This window comes from Ranitomeya imitator, chromosome 7, assembly GCF_032444005.1.
Source record: "Ranitomeya imitator isolate aRanImi1 chromosome 7, aRanImi1.pri, whole genome shotgun sequence".
Lineage (NCBI taxonomy): Eukaryota > Metazoa > Chordata > Amphibia > Anura > Dendrobatidae > Ranitomeya > Ranitomeya imitator.
Genome location: NC_091288.1, coordinates 45,124,234 through 45,142,594, shown reverse-complemented (window position 1 = coordinate 45,142,594; position 18,361 = coordinate 45,124,234). Strand labels below are relative to the sequence as shown.

The following is an 18,361-nucleotide window of genomic DNA, read 5'->3' as shown; positions in this document are numbered from 1 at the left end:
CTAATCGGACTGTGTCCATCGCTGATTGGTCGCAGCAGCCATGACAGGCAGCTGGCGAGACCAATCAGCGACTTGGATTCCATGACAGACAGAGGCCGCGACCAATGAATATCCGTGACAGAACGAAGGACAGACAGAAAGAAAGACGGAAGTGACCCTTAGACAATTATATAGTAGATAGGTTTTCAAAGTAAGTACACCAGATCTGGTTAAATATGAAGCATGAATTGGGAAATCATCTGATGACAGATCTCCTTTAGAAGAAATTGCAAGATGTATATAGAGAGAGTCCTCTAATAGAACACATTGTGTTGTCCTATAGTGGAGTATGTCTCCGGTAGCTTTCAATGCTCATATACTGAACTTAAAGGGAACCTGTTGCCTGATTCACGTGGCCCAAACCACAGGCAGCATTAATCATAGCCTTTGCAGAACCAATAAAGCCAGATACATTTTTCTCTGAAACATGCAAGATATACTGCAAAGATCTGAAGAGGAACCAAAGCCGCAGACGTGACTAATCCGGTGCTGCCCCTGGCATGCTTCTCCATGCTCTGCTGCAGGTGATCGACAGGTCTTTCCTAATGTACATACTAGATGGTGGCCCGATTCTAACGCATCGGGTATTCTAGAATATGCATGTCCTTGTAGTATATTGCCCAGCCCACGTAGTATATTGCCCAGCTACGTAGTATATTGCCCAGCCACGTAGTATATTGCCCAGCCACGTAGTATATTGCCCAGCCACGTAGTATATTGCCCAGCCACGTAGTATATTGCCCAGCCACGTAGTATATTGCCCAGCCACGTAGTATATTGCCCAGCTACGTAGTATATTGCCCAGCTACGTAGTATATTGCCCAACCACGTAGTATATTGCCCAACCACGTAGTATATTGCCCAGCGACGAAGTATATTGCCCAGTCACGTAGTATATTGCCCAGCCACGTAGTATATTGCCCAGCCACATAGTATATTGCCCAGCCACGTAGTATATTGCCCAGCCACGTAGTATATTGCCCAGTCACGTAGTATATTGCCCAGTCATGTACTATATTGCCCAGCTACGTAGTATATTGCCGAGCCACGTATGTAACAGGTTAAAAAATAAACATATACTCACCATCCAAGGGCCCCTTGTAGTCCTGGCGCCTGTGTGCGGTGCACGCGGCAGCTTCCGGTCCCAGGGTTGGTATGAGCGCAGGACCTGTGATGACGTCGCGGTTACATGACCGTGACGTCATGGCAGGTCCTTCTCGCATAGCATCCTTAGCACCAGAACCTGCCGCTTGCACTGCCGAGGACAGGACGCCACGCATCATCAATAGTAAAAAGTTGGTCACACAGGGTTAATAGCTGCGTAACCGGAGTGCGTTACACCGCGCTCCGGTAACGCTGGCATTAACCCTGTGTGAGGGATGACTGGAGGGGAGTATGGAGCGGGCACTGACTGCAGGGAGGAAAGAGCGGCCATATTGCCGCCGGACTGTGGCTGTCGCTGATTGGTCGTGGCAATGGTCGTGGGTGTTTTGCCACGACCAATCAGCGACTTGGATTCTATGACAGACAGAGGCCGTGACCAATGAATATCTGTGACAGAAAGAAGGACAGATGGAAGAGACCCATAGGCAATTATATAGTAGATATGGGAGAGACCTGTCAGTCTCCTAGAGCAGCGCTGGGAGTAGCCGGCCTGGGCACTTCCAAACTAGTCTTGTCTCATTTAGTCTTAATGTGTCCGGCCGGATCTTCACAGTATATCTTCTCTGAAACACCAGAACGTTTCAGATATAAATCTACTTGGCTGCATTTGTGCAGGCGCTGATTCATGTTGTATGAATAAGATGACTGGCTTGATTTACTCAAATGGCAACCTTTTCAGTGCCGGACCAACTTTGAAGTCAGAGGGAGTGCCAAGGTTTAGAAGGTGCCTCATCTGTCCGTTTGAGATTGAGTTTGGGAGTTGGTGGTACATCTATTGTATTACTGAACCCTGGCCACGGACAGAAGTGGGTGATGTATCTTGATTAAAAATAGCAGTCTCTTCTTTACTAATTCTGGCCAGATCAGATTGCAAGATTGCTTAGGCTAATATCCACATTCATATGTGACAAGGTCCCAGTAATTAGGCCACGAGAATCATACATTGATGGCCTATCCAAAGGACAAGTATTCAGCTGAAAAGCTAGGAAACCCAGTGTATGAAATGCATTGTATAGGAAGCTAATTAGTCATGAAAAATGTAATTACTTTTTGTTTACTTATCTTAGGCTGGTTTCACATTTGCGTTTAAAACGCAGCGTTTTAAACGCAAACGCATGTGGTGAAAAAAAGCATGTAAACGCGATAAAACGTCGCGTTTTTAGACGCATGTGTTTTTGCATGTTTTATTACAAACGTGGCGTTTTGACGCGTTTACATGCGTTTTTTCATGCATTTGCGTTTTTTAAACGCATGATGAGAAGTGTGTGACAGCTGCCAATCATCAAAATCAACAAGAAAACCCACTATAAACAGAAATAGCTAGGGTTAGGGTTTGGATCCCTAGTAACCCTAGGGATCCTAACCCTAATCCTGAGGGATCTTAACCCTAACACTAAGGGATCCTAACCCTAAGGCCGGTTTCACATGTCAGTGTCTCCGGTAAGTGTGGTGACAGTTTCCTCACGTACCGGAGACACTGACACACGTAGACCCATTAAAATCAATGCATCTGTTCAGATGTCATTGATTTTTTGCGGACCGCGTCAGTGTTCGTGGGAGCGCACGTATTACACGGACCCATTAAAGTCAATGGGTCCGTGTAAGACACATACCACACACGGACGTTGCCCGTGTGCAGTCCGTGTGCCGTGCAGGAGACAGCGCTACATTAAGCGCTGTCCCCCCCACTGGTACTGAAGCCGCGCATCTTCCCTGCAGCAGCGGTTGCTGCAGGGAAGATATGAATAATAGTGTTTAAAATAAATATCTATGTGCCAAGGTGCGCCCCCAACCGAACCCCCCCGCTGTTCTGAAAATACTCACCAGGCTCCCTCGTTGGCTGTCGCTGCTTCCTGTTCTGGCCGCATCTTCTCCTGTATGCGGTCACGTGGGGCCGCTCATTTACAGTAATGAATATGCGGCTCCACCTCCCATAGGGGTGGAGCCGCATATTCATTACTGTAATGCTGCTGCAGGGAAGATATGAATCTGGGCTTCAGCACTAGATGCTGGTACGTGTGGTACCCAGCACGGTGCGTGTGGTACCCAGTGGGCACACGGGCAGCACACGTGTGCCACACTGATGTGCCACAGAAACGTAGGGGCACACGGACACGGATAATTCCGGTACCGATTTTTTCCAGTACTGGAATTATCTGGACGTGTGAAACCGGCCTACGGGATCCTAACCCTACCCCTAACCCTTAGGGTTAGGATTAGGATCCCAAGGGTTAGGGTTAGGATCCCTTAATCAATTTTTTGGTGTGGGGTGGCTTATCAGTGTTTTTTCTTGTTTTTTTAATAAAAACGCATGCGTTTTTAACGCAACCAAATGCATGTGCTTAAAAACGCATGCGTTTACATAGACAGCAATACATTTTTTTGCCGCAAAAAAAGCATGCGGGTTTTTTTTTTTGCCGCAAAAAAACGCCGCTAAAAATTACTACATGTTGCATTTCTGCAACACAATGCATGCATACAAAAGACGCATGCGGCGGCAAAACGCATGCAAAAAAAGCATGCGTTTTTAATGTTAAGTATAGGGGAAAAAAGCATGCGTTTTTTTGCGCTAAAATGCAGCGGCAAAAAACGCAAATGTGAAACCAGCCTTAAAGTGGTATTCCGGTCTGAGTAACTGTAATACTGTGTCCAGTTCTTGACACCACATTTAAAAAAAAAAAAAGCATAAAAAACTAGAGCAAGTTCTGAGGAGAGCTACCAGGATGGTGAGCAGACTGCAAAGTATGTCCTATGAGGAATGGTTAAAGGGCCACTGTCACCCCCCTCCAGCCGTTATAAACTAAAAGAGCCACCTTGTGCAGCAGTAATGTTGCATTCTAACAAGGTGGCTCTTTCAGTTTTTGGTGCATGTATTCCCAAAATAAAGCGTTTTATAACTTCTCCAAAATACCTGTCTTTCGCCAGGGAGGCAGGTCCTCACCCCCCTGCTTGAACCGCCACACTGCCGTCACTCAAATCTTCAGGGGCTCCGGGCGCCGCCCCCTCCGTGCTGTTTTCGCATGAAATTCGGCGCCTGCGCTGTGTAGTACTGTCTCGTGCAGGCGCAGTAAGCTCTGGCCATCTGACGTCCCAGCCAGGCTTGCAGACTGCGCCTGTGCGGCCACCCACCTTGGTAATCCCAGCCCCGCAGTGTGTTATGCATTATGCACAGTGCGGGGCTGGGATTCCTGGGCATGCGCACTGCGTGTGTCAGCGGGGGACCTGGGTGAGTGGCAATATACTACGTGGCTGGGCAATATACTACGTGTCTGGGCAATATACCACGTGGGCTGTGCAACATACTACGTGGACATGCATATTCTAGAATACCCGATGCGTTAGAATCGGGCCACCATCTAGTGTGATATATATATATATATATATATATATATATATATATATAACACCGACTCCACAACCCTTGTACAAATACCTGAAGGAATGTCACAGTGTAGAGGGATCATCCTTATTATCATTTGCACAAGAAAACACGAGAAGCAATGGAATGAAACTGAAAGCGAGAAAATACAGATTAGATAAAAACTTTTTGGAAATGAAGGTGATCAATGAGTGGAACAGGCTACCACAAGAAATAGCGAGTTCTCCCTCAATGGAAGTCTTCAAGCAGAGGCTGGACAGACATCTGTCTGGGATGATTTAGTGAATCCTGCATTGAGCAGGGGGTTGGCCACGATGACCCTGGAGGTCCCTTCCATCTCTAATATTCTATGATTCTATGTAATAACTGTTGATCTGTGCGCGTCTGACCGATCACCAGAATGAGAGATTTGTGTTTTCTGTTCTGCCCAGGGTTGTCAACTTGACTTTTTACTTTTTTTTGGCCAGCTTGCTAAAAAATCACAGACGAGCAATATTTTTTACGGATACATTGTAAAACCACAATAAATCATTATGATTATGATAAGTGATCCGTGTCTAATGCCCAAAATTTTGATATGAAGAAATTAGCTGCATTCACTGTAAAATGATGAGAATTATTCATAATAATTTGTATAAGTTTCTTCAGCTTCTAAAATATCAGACGCCAACAATTTTTTTTTTATGAACAGGGCAAAAAAAGTGACATATTTTTAGGGACTGTCCTGGCATTTCCTTTTTCTTCCCTGATTTTTTTCATAATCACAGGGCCACAGCCGAGAGGACTTGAATGGAGTGTTAGACCGTACCCTCGTTAAAGGGTTGCTCTACTCCTTTACTATTGATGAGCTATCCTTAGGATAGGTGATGAATATCCGATTGGTGGGGTCTGACACCCGGCACCTCCACTGATCAGCTGCTCCCAGTTTCGGCGGTGACTGGATGTTAGCAGTTGGGTAGCTGAGCAGCACAGCGCTGTTAACTGTGTAGTAGCCGCTGCGGGGTACTGCAGATCCACTCCTATTAAAATAACAGAAACATTGCATCAAACCCGGGACAGGGTTCCCAAATGAAATTCCTTAGCTGTTTTATATCACTGTATAAAGTCTTACCAACTCTGCAAGCCATCTAGTTCTTAGCACCCACTAGTTTAACCCCCAAGATAATGCGCCTTCTCCTTTATTGTACCATTATCTACTATAAAGAACATTTATATAGAGCAATTTAAAACATTGTTTTCACAAGCTCACACTGTGATCAGGCGCACTTGTGGGAGCCCACATTGAACGCCAGAAACCTCTGCCTGTGTGTTCTATATGTACTGATATAGAGACAATTCATTTTACCGCTCTTATTTTATTCCTTTTGTAGATGGCAGAGTAATAAGATGAAACTGAAAAGCGACAGTTGTGGCGCACTATAAATACACTGATAGTACGGTAAATGCCGGTCCCCGCCAGTCAGTACAGCATCATCCCATGTCTGTGATATATTATTATAGTAACTGGTGCTATACTTTTTATATAGAGCAACAATTAAAATACTTCTCTTCATATATGTATTCTTTGTCTGTGTAAAAGAAAAAAAAAAACATTCATTGTACTTGAGATGCTGAAATAAAAGTAAAAAATGAATGACCTGTTAGGCTGTCATTGTCGTAGATGTTTAGCAACAAAAATTCAGTTAGATAAAAATAAAGAAAAAAAAGTTTTCATAAGTTTGGTCAATTGTTTACCTGCCCATTTTGGGTGTTAAATAGTGATGAGCGAACGTGCTGGAATAAGGTGTTATCTTGACATGCTCATGTGCGTGCTCGAATAATATGTTCAAGTCACTGCGGCTGCATGTCTCGCGGCTGTTCGACAGTCAAAACACATGCAGGGTTCGTCTGTTGAACGTCTGTGAGAAATGCAGCCACAGGGATTCGAACATATTATTCAAGCACGCCAAAGTCACTCTGTTAGCACCCGAGCATGCTCAGATAACACCTTATCCCAGCACGTTCGTTCATCACTAGTGTTAAACTGAGCAGAGCTGTCATCTTTATTGTCTTTTAAAGGGGTGGCAGACATAGAAATATTGAATGCAGCTATGCTTTCCCTCTCCAGGTTCATTCAGCCTTGCTTCTCTACCGCTGCTTCAGTCTTGGTTGACAGGCTGCAGCAGTGACATCACAATTTCAGCGCATGTGCCTGCTGCAGTCAATCACATGGCTCAGTGGTCTATGCCATCAGCAGCACCACTGAGCCCGGTGATTGGCTGCATTGGTCATGTGCTCTAAAGTTGAAGTCACGACCACTGCAGCCTGTCAACAAAGACCAGCTGAGAGTCATCTCTCGACCTAGCAATGGTGATTATAGCAGAGATTGTTTTATAAAAATAACTCCCAGACAACCCCTTTAAGGTTTTTACAGTTTTTATTTTGCTCTTTGTCGGCACGTGCATCGAAAATTTGTACCAGTTGCATTGCCCTTACTATGTACAGGTAGCGTGTACTGTTGGACATTGAATTAGTAGAGATTTGTATGTATACAGGTATACGTTTCTTCTTGTAGGGTGAGATTGTTCGGTTTAGGACTGCTGGGAAATTACCGTTTTATCATCCTCGTCTTAAAGAATAAAGAACTCAAGTGGTCTTTAAAAACACTTGTGAGTGAAACATTAATTGGTCATTCGATAGATCTACCCAATTATTTTTATAATGGCTGTTAACCTCTCTTTAATAGAAATAAAGCAGATATCAGGATATGCCAACATTCCGTGTCGCATCTCTATAACTGGTTGAATCTGCATGAATAAAACCGAAAAAATGGTCCGGCACACTGGTGGGTATAAGTGCAATGTGTAGGCGCACATTCACACAGACACAACCTAGAATAGAAGCAATGAATAGATACCCTGCATTAAGTAAATAATAATAATTATTCTGTCCCCGGGGCCTGTTGCTTCAAATATGGCTCTGTGAGATGCTGGATCTCTTCACCCTACTTACAATTGGCGACGGTCGCAGATAGCTTAACTCAGCTGCAGTCACACATGTTATGAAGAATCCAGAAGAGACTTTGATTTGACCTGTGTAGAGTTTCTCTGTTTCTGTCTCAAAGAGGGCAAAGAAATAAGTCTATAGAAAAGGAAGAGGAGGAATTAAGTGCTGGATAGAAGCTGTGCTAATATATGAGCGAATGAACACATGCACCGTAAATACACACAGACCTCACATTCAGCCTATATTACTGGAAGAGACACTCCCACAAGAGAAAGATAAACTGCATATCGAGGTCAAGAATGAAGATCACTGAATGAGGGAATGAAGATTTTATCACTTAAAAGGGTGTGCCTTCAAAACAGCTTCAATTCTTCTAGATTTGCACACAGTTTTTTAAGGGTTTCGGCAGGGAGGTTGTTCCGAACTAACTGTGGCTGTTACTTGTGCAAATCCTTCTGTCGCTTCATCTAATCCTAGGCAGACTCGATGATGATGAGAAGCCGTATCATCACTTTCAGGACTCACTGTCATTCTTTAAGCTGAAGAAAGTTCACGATGACTTATGCTTTGGGTCATTGTCCTGCTGCACAATTTATTTGGAGCCAATCTGATGCCTCCCTGATGGTATTGCATGATGGAGAAGTATCTGCCTGTATTTTTCAGCATGGAGGAGACCATTAATCTTGATCAACTCACCAACTCCATTTACTGAAATGCAGCCCCAGACATGCAAGGAGCCTCCACCATGCTTCACTGTTGCCTGCAGATACTCATCGTTGAGTCACTTGGACTTTCTTCCGTTTCAGAAGGATAGTTTTTGGCCACAATTCTTCCTTGAAGACCACTTATGGGCAGCCTTCTCTGTACAGTAAGTGGGTGTTGCTGAATCCCCCTGGTTGCTGCCAGTTCTGAGCTGAGGGTTTTTCTGGACATCTTCTGACTTCTTTGGGAAGTAAGCATGATGTGTCTTTCATTTGTTGCACAAAGTTTCTTTGGCTGACCACTGCGTCTACAATCTTAAACGTTGCCCATTTTTTGGATTCCTCAATGCTGAGAAATAAAGACCGATACTTATCCTACATGTAGTACCATCAGGGAGACGTCTAATTGGCTCCAAATTTATTGTGAGGAGGACAACGACCCCAAACATACAGCCAATGTCATTGAGAACTATCTTCAGTGTAAAGAACAAGGAGTCCTGGAAGTGATGATAAGGTCCTCACTTATCGCTGATCTCAACATCATCCAGTCTGTGTGCGGGTTACATGGAGAGAGAGAAACATCTGCACACATCTACAGCCACAGAAGATCTGGGTTTAGTTCTCCAACATGTTTGGACTAACTTCTCTGACTGATTCCTTCAAAAACTGTGTGCACCCTGAAGCCTTGATAAAGGCAAAGGTCGATCACATCAAATATAGATTTGATTTAGATTTTTATTTTTGTCATTAAATTTGCATCTTATTGATTGATACAAATTAACTATTAATGCTTCTAATTTGAAACATTCTTACTTTGCAGCAGTTTTTTCTACACTTGCCTAAGTTTTTGCATAGTACTGTATGTGTGTATGTACAGTGGTTACGGAAAGTATTCAGACCCCTTTACATTTTTCACTCTTTGTTTCATTGCAGCCATTTGGTAAATTCAAAAAAGTTCATTTTTTTCCTCATTAATGTACACTCTGCACCCCATCTTGACTGAAAACAAAAAACAGAAATGTAGAAAGTTTTGCAAATTTATGTGCTGGGATAAGGTGTTATCTGAGCATTCTCTGGTGCTGCCTGAGTGTCTTCGGCTTGCTTGTAAAATATATTCGAGTCCTCGCGGCTGCATGTCTCTCGGCTGTCCGACGGTCACAACACATGTTGAATAGACACCGGGGACTCGAACATATTTTACAAGCACGCCGAAGACACTCAGGTAGCACCCGAGCATGCTCAGATAACACCTTATCCCAGCACATTTGCTCATCACTATTTATAGGTGATCATGCACATGAGATGTCTTGGGGCTGGTTTACACACCGTGTTTTGTTCCTTGCCTTTTTTTTTTTTTTTTTTTGTAAGGGTAAAAAACGCAGCATATCACAGCACCAGCAAAGTGAATAAGATTGCTGAAATCTCATGAAAACGCTGATTATTTTTTTCTTTGCTGAGTTGAACGATCAATGCGTTTTTTTAAAATCTGCAGCGTGTCAATACGTTCAGCTTTTTTTTCACACATTCATGGTAGGAAAAAAACGCAAGAAAAAAACTCTGTAAAAAAATAAATAAATGCAGATATTTTTTACCCAATGTTTTTGCCTGCCAACATTCTGGATTATGGTGCAGAAAAATCTGCTGCAAATACCCAACGTGTGCTCATAGCCTAATACTCCTTCTCCCACTATGTGTTGATATCAGCACAGATCATTAATTTATCAGCTCTGCGAGTTGGAACCAGCAGTACATAATGGGGATAAGTATCGGAATAATTGGATTCGGTGATGATGTTACCCCTCGCTTTTTGTTTGTTCCGTCCTCTGCGCTTTAGGCGTCGTGGTGTACACGGAATAGGAAGCACATGTCACCGGTATAACAGCAGACAGCGCTTTCCAGCCATATTTCGTAGGAGAAGAAATAGCTGGCCCGGTGTCAGTCACTTCAGAAACCTTTACACCCCTGTGCTCATTTACTGCCAGAATGGAGCAGCCGTGCTTCTGCATTGTGAAGATCACCTGTCAACACTTTAAGACATTCTCCTTTGTTATTAAGCTTGTGCTCCTCTACACTGTCAGGTTTTTGCCTGTCTTGCCAATTATAGTTAAGGCACAATAGAGCATTCACCGGTGCTCAGCCTCTCAGTGGCGGCACAAAAATGATTTGTAAGTCTTTATTCATCTGAAATTCACAATAGAGGTCCCGAGGAATGCAAATAATCTCTCCAAGGACTGAGCAGAAATCCTGTATAAAATGGCAGCGCACTGCCTGCCGTCTGCCGTGCGGAAGTGTAACCCTTTCACTGACTGGAAAGCAAAAATTTTTGGAGGAAAATAGTCTCATTCGGGCAGACCTGGACCAAATTTACTACATTTTTCGGCTCGTGTCATGATGGTGCACGGTAAGTATGTGCTGCTCATTCCCGGTTGACGGTATCTTGAGAAGTTCACTAAGGCCCGATACACCAGCCATTTTTTTTGAGTTAGTAGGACATACAGTGAATTTAAAACATGGGATTATATTCAATTTTATAAGCCAATTGTTTCTTATTATTTGCGAAAAGTGTTAATGTATCACATAACTGCCTATATTTCTTGCATGTCATACTAGCCATGGGTCCATGACTACCAGATAATCTCCAAAGTGTCTCAAGAGCTGTTTTTCAACACAACAACCCCAGGCCACATGTTGCCGATACTACTATGAGCAGCCTGCGTGACATAAATGTGCTACCATGGTCTGCAGCGTCTCCGGTTTTGTCTCCCATCCAGCACATCTGGGACGCCATTAGTCAGCAATTGCAAAGTGAGCTGCCAGCAGCGGATCTTTATGATTTGCCTATATGCATTCAGCGTGGCAGAACATTCATCAACCAGCCATTAATAACCTCATTGTTAGCAGCCGAGGTTCTAAGTAGAGGGATTTCAATGTTCAGGAGAGTATTTTTACCTGCCAGGACTTTTTTCCTTTAAGAAAGTTTTTATTTGTATTTATTTTACTCGCTTATATAGCGTCCTTAATTCCACAGCGCTAAACAGACTTTATCATCACTGTCCCAATTGGGGCTCACTATCTAGATTCCCTATCAGTTTTTGTAGTATTGGAGGAAACCGGAGAACCCGAAAGAAGCCCATACAAACACAGGGAGAACATAACAAACCCCTTGCAGATGTTGTCCTTGGTGGGATTTGAACCCAGGACCCCAGCTCTGCAAAGCAACAGTGCTAACCGCTGAGCCACAGTGTTGACCACAAAGAGAAATTGAGACATTGGAAGATTATTAAGCTATGCTCACACATTGCATTTCTGCAGCGTTCTTTTGATGTTTTTTAAATGCAAATCTTCAGCTTCGTTTCACACTATCTGCAAAGCCTATAAAATTGTAGAAATCTCGTGCACACACGTTTTTTTTTCCTGACTGTTTTGTCAGAGAGTTGCAAAATTCAGCATATCACTACTTTCAGCGTTTGTGCAGCATTTTTCATCCTTTAAAAGCAATGAGTAGTGCAAAAAAACGCAGGTATCAGATTTTGCTGCATGTTTGCCAAAACCTGATGAAGTTGAATCAGATTTTTTTTTTCTGCACTAAACTTTATCAGCATGCACAACAAGAGACAAATGTACCCTGACGGAAACGCAGTAAAAAAAACTCAGCAAACACTCAGCAAAACCTGCTTTTTTGACGATGTTTCTTTTCTGCCAAGAGAGCAGGTATTGCCTGCAAATAATAATAATAAAAAAGCACAGCAAAAAAAGGGGTTGTCCATTCTAAATTGCCAAGTCTCAGGTCACTCTGTGTGACTAGGGATTCATAAGTCTACAGTCACACAGAGTGACCCGAGACTAAAGGTACCGTCACATTAAGCGACGCTGCAGCGATATAGGCAACGATGCCGATCGCTTCAGCGTCGCTGTTTCGTCGTTATGTGGTCGCTGGAGAGCTGTCACACAGACAGCTCTCCAGTGACCAACGATGCAGAAGTCCCCAGGTAACTAGGGTAAACATCGGGTTACTAAGCGCAGGGCCGCACTTAGTAACCCGATATTTACCCTGGTTACCATTGTAAATGTAAAAAAAAAAAAACACTACATACTTACATTCCGGTATCTATCGCGTCCCTCGCCGTCACCTTCCCTGTAATGTGTAAGCGCCGACCGTAAAGCAGAGCGGTGACGTCACCGCTGTGCTCTGCTTTACGGCCGGCCTGCGCTGACACAGGATGCAGGAGGAGTGTAGGGAAGCGGACGCCGGGGGACGCGACAGACACCGGAATGTAAGTATGTAGTGTTTGTTTTTTTTACATTTACAATGGTAACCAGGGTAAATATCGGGTTACTAAGTGCGGCCCTGCGCTTAGTAACCCGATGTTTACCCTGGTTACAAGTGAAGACATCGCTGAATCGGCGTCACACACGCCGATTCAGCGATGTCAGCGGGTGATCCAGCGACGAAATAAGGTGCTGGCCTTCTAGCTCCGACCAGCGATGTCACAGCAGGATCCTGATCGCTGCTGCGTGTCAAACACAACGATATCGCTATCCAGGACGCTGCAACGTCACGGATCGCTATCGTTATCGTTCTAAAGTCGCTCAGTGTAAAGGTACCTTTAGCAATTTGGAATGGACAACCCCTTTAATGCCTCCTTTAATGTCCCAATTCCTATTCCAAGTAGGTACTTTCCACAAGGAGAAACTCTACAAAGGCCTCTCACTGATCCAAGCCAGTTCTCCTAATATGTACTGATGAGGGGCAAACATCCTGAAACACGTTTCTGCGAATAGTTGCTGGTTTAGCTTCTTATCCTAAGTCTTGTGGGGAAAGGCCTTTAAATGGCAGAGATTGACTTTTAGGATTTATGCATCCAAAAGGTGTCAGTAGAGTTCCATTCTTTTCATATTTAAATTCTCAGGCAGCATTGCATGGCCTTTAAGTCTCCTTAAACCACCTTAGTTCTCTCTAAAAGGAGAACTCCAGGTTAATTAGAGAACCCCAGGTTAATTATGATAATTTATCGTTTTTCATGTACCGTAATTGCTTTTTTTTTTTTTTTTTTTTTTACAACATTTCCGATTATATCAAGATTTTATGTATGTTGTCTGGTTAAAGGTGATACAGCTAATATGGAATACTGTGCAGTTCAATGTTGCCCTAGTTCGGGCAGTATAAATCGGCTCACCCATTCCGATTAATATTACAGTATAATAAAATACAAGACAATTAAAGAACAAAAATGAAAGGGTTTGTCCTGGCACCAGATGTTTGACTTATGTAGGTCATCAGTATCAGATCAATGGGGTTCAACACAAGATACTGCCACGATCAGCTAATAGACTCTGTTGGCGGCTGGATATAAACACAGGTGGGAAATTCAAGACCCACCTCTAGGACCACCCAAGACTTCCCACTTTTGGGCAAGCGTTGCTTTCACACCACCCCTTTTGCTCTTTGGTTAGCAGGACCGCGTCCTGGAGAGATTGGGAATGTTGGTAAGCATGCCTATGCGATACATACAATTAGTATATAGTGTCCGCAGCCTATAACACGGCTTTATTACTCGCGTCCATCAGAAATACTCAGCGCTAGCAGCTGATGACGTGGATTCATGTGACCAGGAATGTAAATTGTGTGGTGTGTAAACAGTGACATAACTGCAGCTTTGAAAACCTTGTTCCGCAATTATCATTACAAATGATATATGTAAAGCGAGATTCCGTCGGAGATAATGTATGCAAATTTCTGTTTTCTTTAGCAGAAATCTGAGCTTTTGCTAAGCCCAAGTTATATATTATTTCATTAACCTCCAGTAGCTGCAGCAGCTTAGCTCGCGATCAAACCCCAGTTATTGCATTGTTCAAAATGAGACGTTTCGTGGCGCCGCTTCTGTCATTTCTAAATTCTATTGTTTCTTTTATATATGCGTGAGATGAAATATGTATGTATCTGCGAAAGCAGCCTTACACATCTGAACGAGGCTTGTACTGGGCGTAAACTAGGGTGGTCCCTGCCTAATGGTGGAGACTGTGTAATGTTATAGGATTACTTTGTACTATTATTCATTTTTGCAGACTTTTTTTTTATATTTTATAGTATTTTATGTTTTCCAAAAGCAACCAAGTAATGTACTAGAGGTAATAAGGCGAATCCAATATTTGAGTCATTTAATTCATAAAAAAAAAATCTCATTTCCAGAAAAAAAAAACTCCGCTTTTGTTCATGATGATGTGTCTGGAATTACAGTTAAAGGAGTTTTCCAATTTTAGGAAACCCCTGGCTGCAATGTGTATTATAAAAAAAAAAAAAAACTTACTGTGATTTATTCACCTTCCCCTGGTCCAGCGCCGCTAGGGCACTATCTGCAGCGCTGATGGTAACATAGACGGTATGCAATCATTGAACTGAGCAGCTCTTCCCGTCTACTCGTTCAGAGCCGGTGAGCACAGTCACAATAACAGATACTGGGAGCGGGGTGGAGACTTGGCGCTGTACCAAGGAAGAGTGAGTAAAGCACAGTTTTGTTTTTGTTTGTTTTTTTTAAACAAACTGCGCCAAGGGGAGAGAGGTTTTCCAAACCTGGAAAATCCATTTAACCCTCCGTCACATACAACTGATCTGACAGGCGCTACTCTTTTACTTTCATTTCTCCTTCCTCACCAGATGGTGAGGAAACCCCCTCCCTCCAGGTAGTCTCCTGTCTCTTGAAGGTCTGTGAAACCTGATATCACAGTTGGATTTCAGAGCTTCAGGGGAGAGGATATAGCTGCACAGATCTCTCAGGCTCATTGTATGTGAATACGTCACATTCAGTAAGGTTGGTATTTTATGTTTTTATTCATCACAATAGTTTATTTAGCTTGTTTTATGAATGTATAGCACAAAATGTGAGGATATTTCATAGAAATAAGGGAGATTTTATAAAAGAAAGTGTGCTGCTCAGGCATATACAGTAGTTCCCTAACATATTCCTTCTCTTGCTTCAGATTATCTGCTGAAATGGAGAGGAAAATGTACAATTTATCCAAACAACTTGATGTTGAGGAAGTAACAAACATGCTGTTAGATGATAGAGACCTCACACTGAATGAGGATTTAGGAGAGGAAAGTGAGATTGATTCTCATGATGAGGTGGAAGAATGTGTCCTGGATTCTGAAACAGCAAGATGGTGACAGTGGTGAGGTTGAAGAAGTTGGATCATATTATATTGGAAAAGATAAAAATACTAAACGGAACAAGAAGCCATTCCAGAAAAAACGTAGGGAACCTTTAAACATTATTACTCACCTTCCTGCAGTAATAGGAACTGCACGTAATGCAAAAACTGCAGTTGAATGCTGGAACAGTATATTTACAGATGACATTCTGGACTCTATTGTCACATATACCAACCAATATATAGACATTATAAAGGACAAGTACATCTGCAACAGAACCATCAAGCCCACAGATGAAATAGAACTGCGTGCTTTTTTTGGATTACTGTACCTTGCAGGAGCTTATAGGGCAAATAGACAAAGTTTGGAGGAACTTTGGGGTAAAGATGGGGATGGAGTTGAAAAATTTAGCCTTGTTATGTCCATAACCAGATTCAAGATTCTAATTCGTTGCCTTCGGTTTGACGACAGAACTACCCGAACCGAACGCAAAACACATGACCGACTTGCTCCAATTCGTGATATATTTCAAAGATTTGTTGTAAACTGTAAACAAAGTTATTACCCTGGAGAGAATCTCACTATTGACGAAATGCTCCCTGGTTTTCGTGGTAGATGTGCCTTTCGTCAATATATTCCATCAAAGCCAAACAAATATGGAATAAAAATTTATGCCCTTGTTGATGCCAGTAAGACCTACACTTACAACCTGGAAGTTTATGCAGGAAAACAACCAGAAGGTCCTTACTGTGTGAGCAACAAACCCATTGATGTTGTAAAAAGACTGGCTGAACCCTTATTTGGATCGGGTCGCAATATTACAGCTGACAATTGGTTTACAAGTTGTGATCTGATTGATTATCTGAAAATTCAGAAGCTGTCATATGTGGGAACTGTAAGAAAAAACAAAAGGGAATTGCCGCCACAGTTTGTAAGTGTGAAAGAGAGACAACAGTACAGCAGTATGTTTGCATTCCATAATGGAAAGGCTTTAGTTTCCTATGTACCACATGCCAAAAAAATCGTACTTCTTCTATCAACACTTCATGATGATGCTGCCATCGATCCTGGGACTGGGGCAGAAAAAAAAACGGAGATAATTACATTTTATAATGCCACCAAAGGGGGTGTGGATACAGCAGATCAGATGTGCTCCACTTTCAACGTCAGCAGAAACATCAAACGCTGGCCAATGGTCATATTTTTTGCTATGTTGAATGTGGGTGGTATAAATTCACAAGTAATTTATCTTGAAAACAAGCTTGAACCACTCCGTAGACGATTGTATCTGAAAAAATTGGCCCATGAACTAGTACTTGGAGAGCTACGCAGGAGAAGCGTGAAAACAATCGGTATCCCCTCTCGCCTTCAAGTTCAGCTCAAAAGGTTCCGCCCAGAAGATGATGGTGAAAATCCATCTGCACCACCTCACAAAAGAAGGAGATGCACCACCTGCCAAACGGAAAGCGGAACCAGAAGGCTTTCAAATTATGAATGTCTCAAATGTCATAAAGCAATTTGCCTGACACATGCAAAAATGGTGTGTAATTCTTGCTATTTGCTCTGCAAGTGTGACTTTTCTGGGGAAACCTCAGCATCTACTTCTGATTGAATATGTTTTTAATAGTACTTAAGGTACCTTAAAATTAAGTTTGTGTTCAAAAATTTTCTTTGTACATTTTTTGGAGAGAGTCGAACTGGGGACTATTTGGCGGGAGTTTTGAAAAGTTTGTATTTCATAGTTATTAGTTTTATGTTAAGTAAATGTTTTTTTTTGCAACTGATTATGTGTAGTCTCTTTTATTACATCCCTATGAAGGTCACTGATCACTTTTAGAGCACTGAAATTGCAAACATTAGATATTATAGGTATTTTTCCAGCAGGCGCCTGACAGGCACATTGTATGTGAACTCGTTAGTCCGAATATTGTATGTGACGGAGGGTTAAGCACTCTTCATTTTAATGGGATTAGGCTGTAATTAAAGACATAGCCCTCTTCTGAAACTGGAAAGAAACACTTTGTCTTTTGTAATTCCGGACATCCCCTTTAAGCAACACTAAGGGTACCGTCACACAGTGGCATTTTGATCGCTACGACGGCACGATTTGTGACGTTCCAGCGATATATCAGTGATGTTCCAGCGATCTCGCTGTGTCTGACACGCTCCTGCGATCAGGGACCCCGCTGAGAATCGTACGTCGTAGCAGATCGTTTGAAACTTTCTTTCGTCGTCTAGTGTCCCGCTGTGGCGGCATGATCGCATGGTGTAACAAAGGTGTGCACGATATTGTATACGATGTGCGCATAGTAACCAACGGCTTCTACATCGCACATACGTCATGAAATTATCGCTCCAGCGTCGTACATTACAAAGTGTGACAGCAGTCTACGACGCTGGAGCGATATTGTTACGATGCTGGAGCGTCATGGATCGTGCCGTCGTAGCGATCAAAATGCCACTGTGTGACGGTACCCTAACAGTTGTCTTTGTAGATGTGGTATTAAATTAATTCACTGTTTGGGCTCAACGGTTTTCTGTATGTAGGTGCTCAGGTTGCTTCAAGATTCCAACCCAAAAGCCGCTATTGTTCCCCTCAAAGTGAGGCATCACTTCTGCTGTTGATCCCGTCTCTAAAGATGGCCTATATTGGTGCAGTTACGGTACTTTTTAGCTGTAGTTGAATATTCCAGTTCACGGGACGTACCAAACCTCAGCAGATTGATTACTATGGGGCTTTGTGAGGCCCATACGTGTCTGTGGAGGGACAATATCCCCAAAAGGGTCAATTGCTTACTACCTTTTTAACTAGAATACCTATATAGAAATGTGTAATGTTCAAATTCAATAAAAAAAAAATTCTTTATTGGATAAAAAATGCTGAAAAACATACAAAAGTCAGACATATAAAATACTAGAGGTAGGTACGCGATAACAAAAATC

The 18,361-nt window shown here is 42.7% G+C and overlaps 1 protein-coding gene across 1 annotated transcript in view; it reads left to right on the top strand.

Moving 5' to 3' along the window:
• The window catches only part of OLA1 (Obg like ATPase 1), a 216,206-nt gene that overhangs the window by 174,019 nt on the left and 23,826 nt on the right, over positions 1-18,361 (top strand). The window lies entirely within an intron of this gene.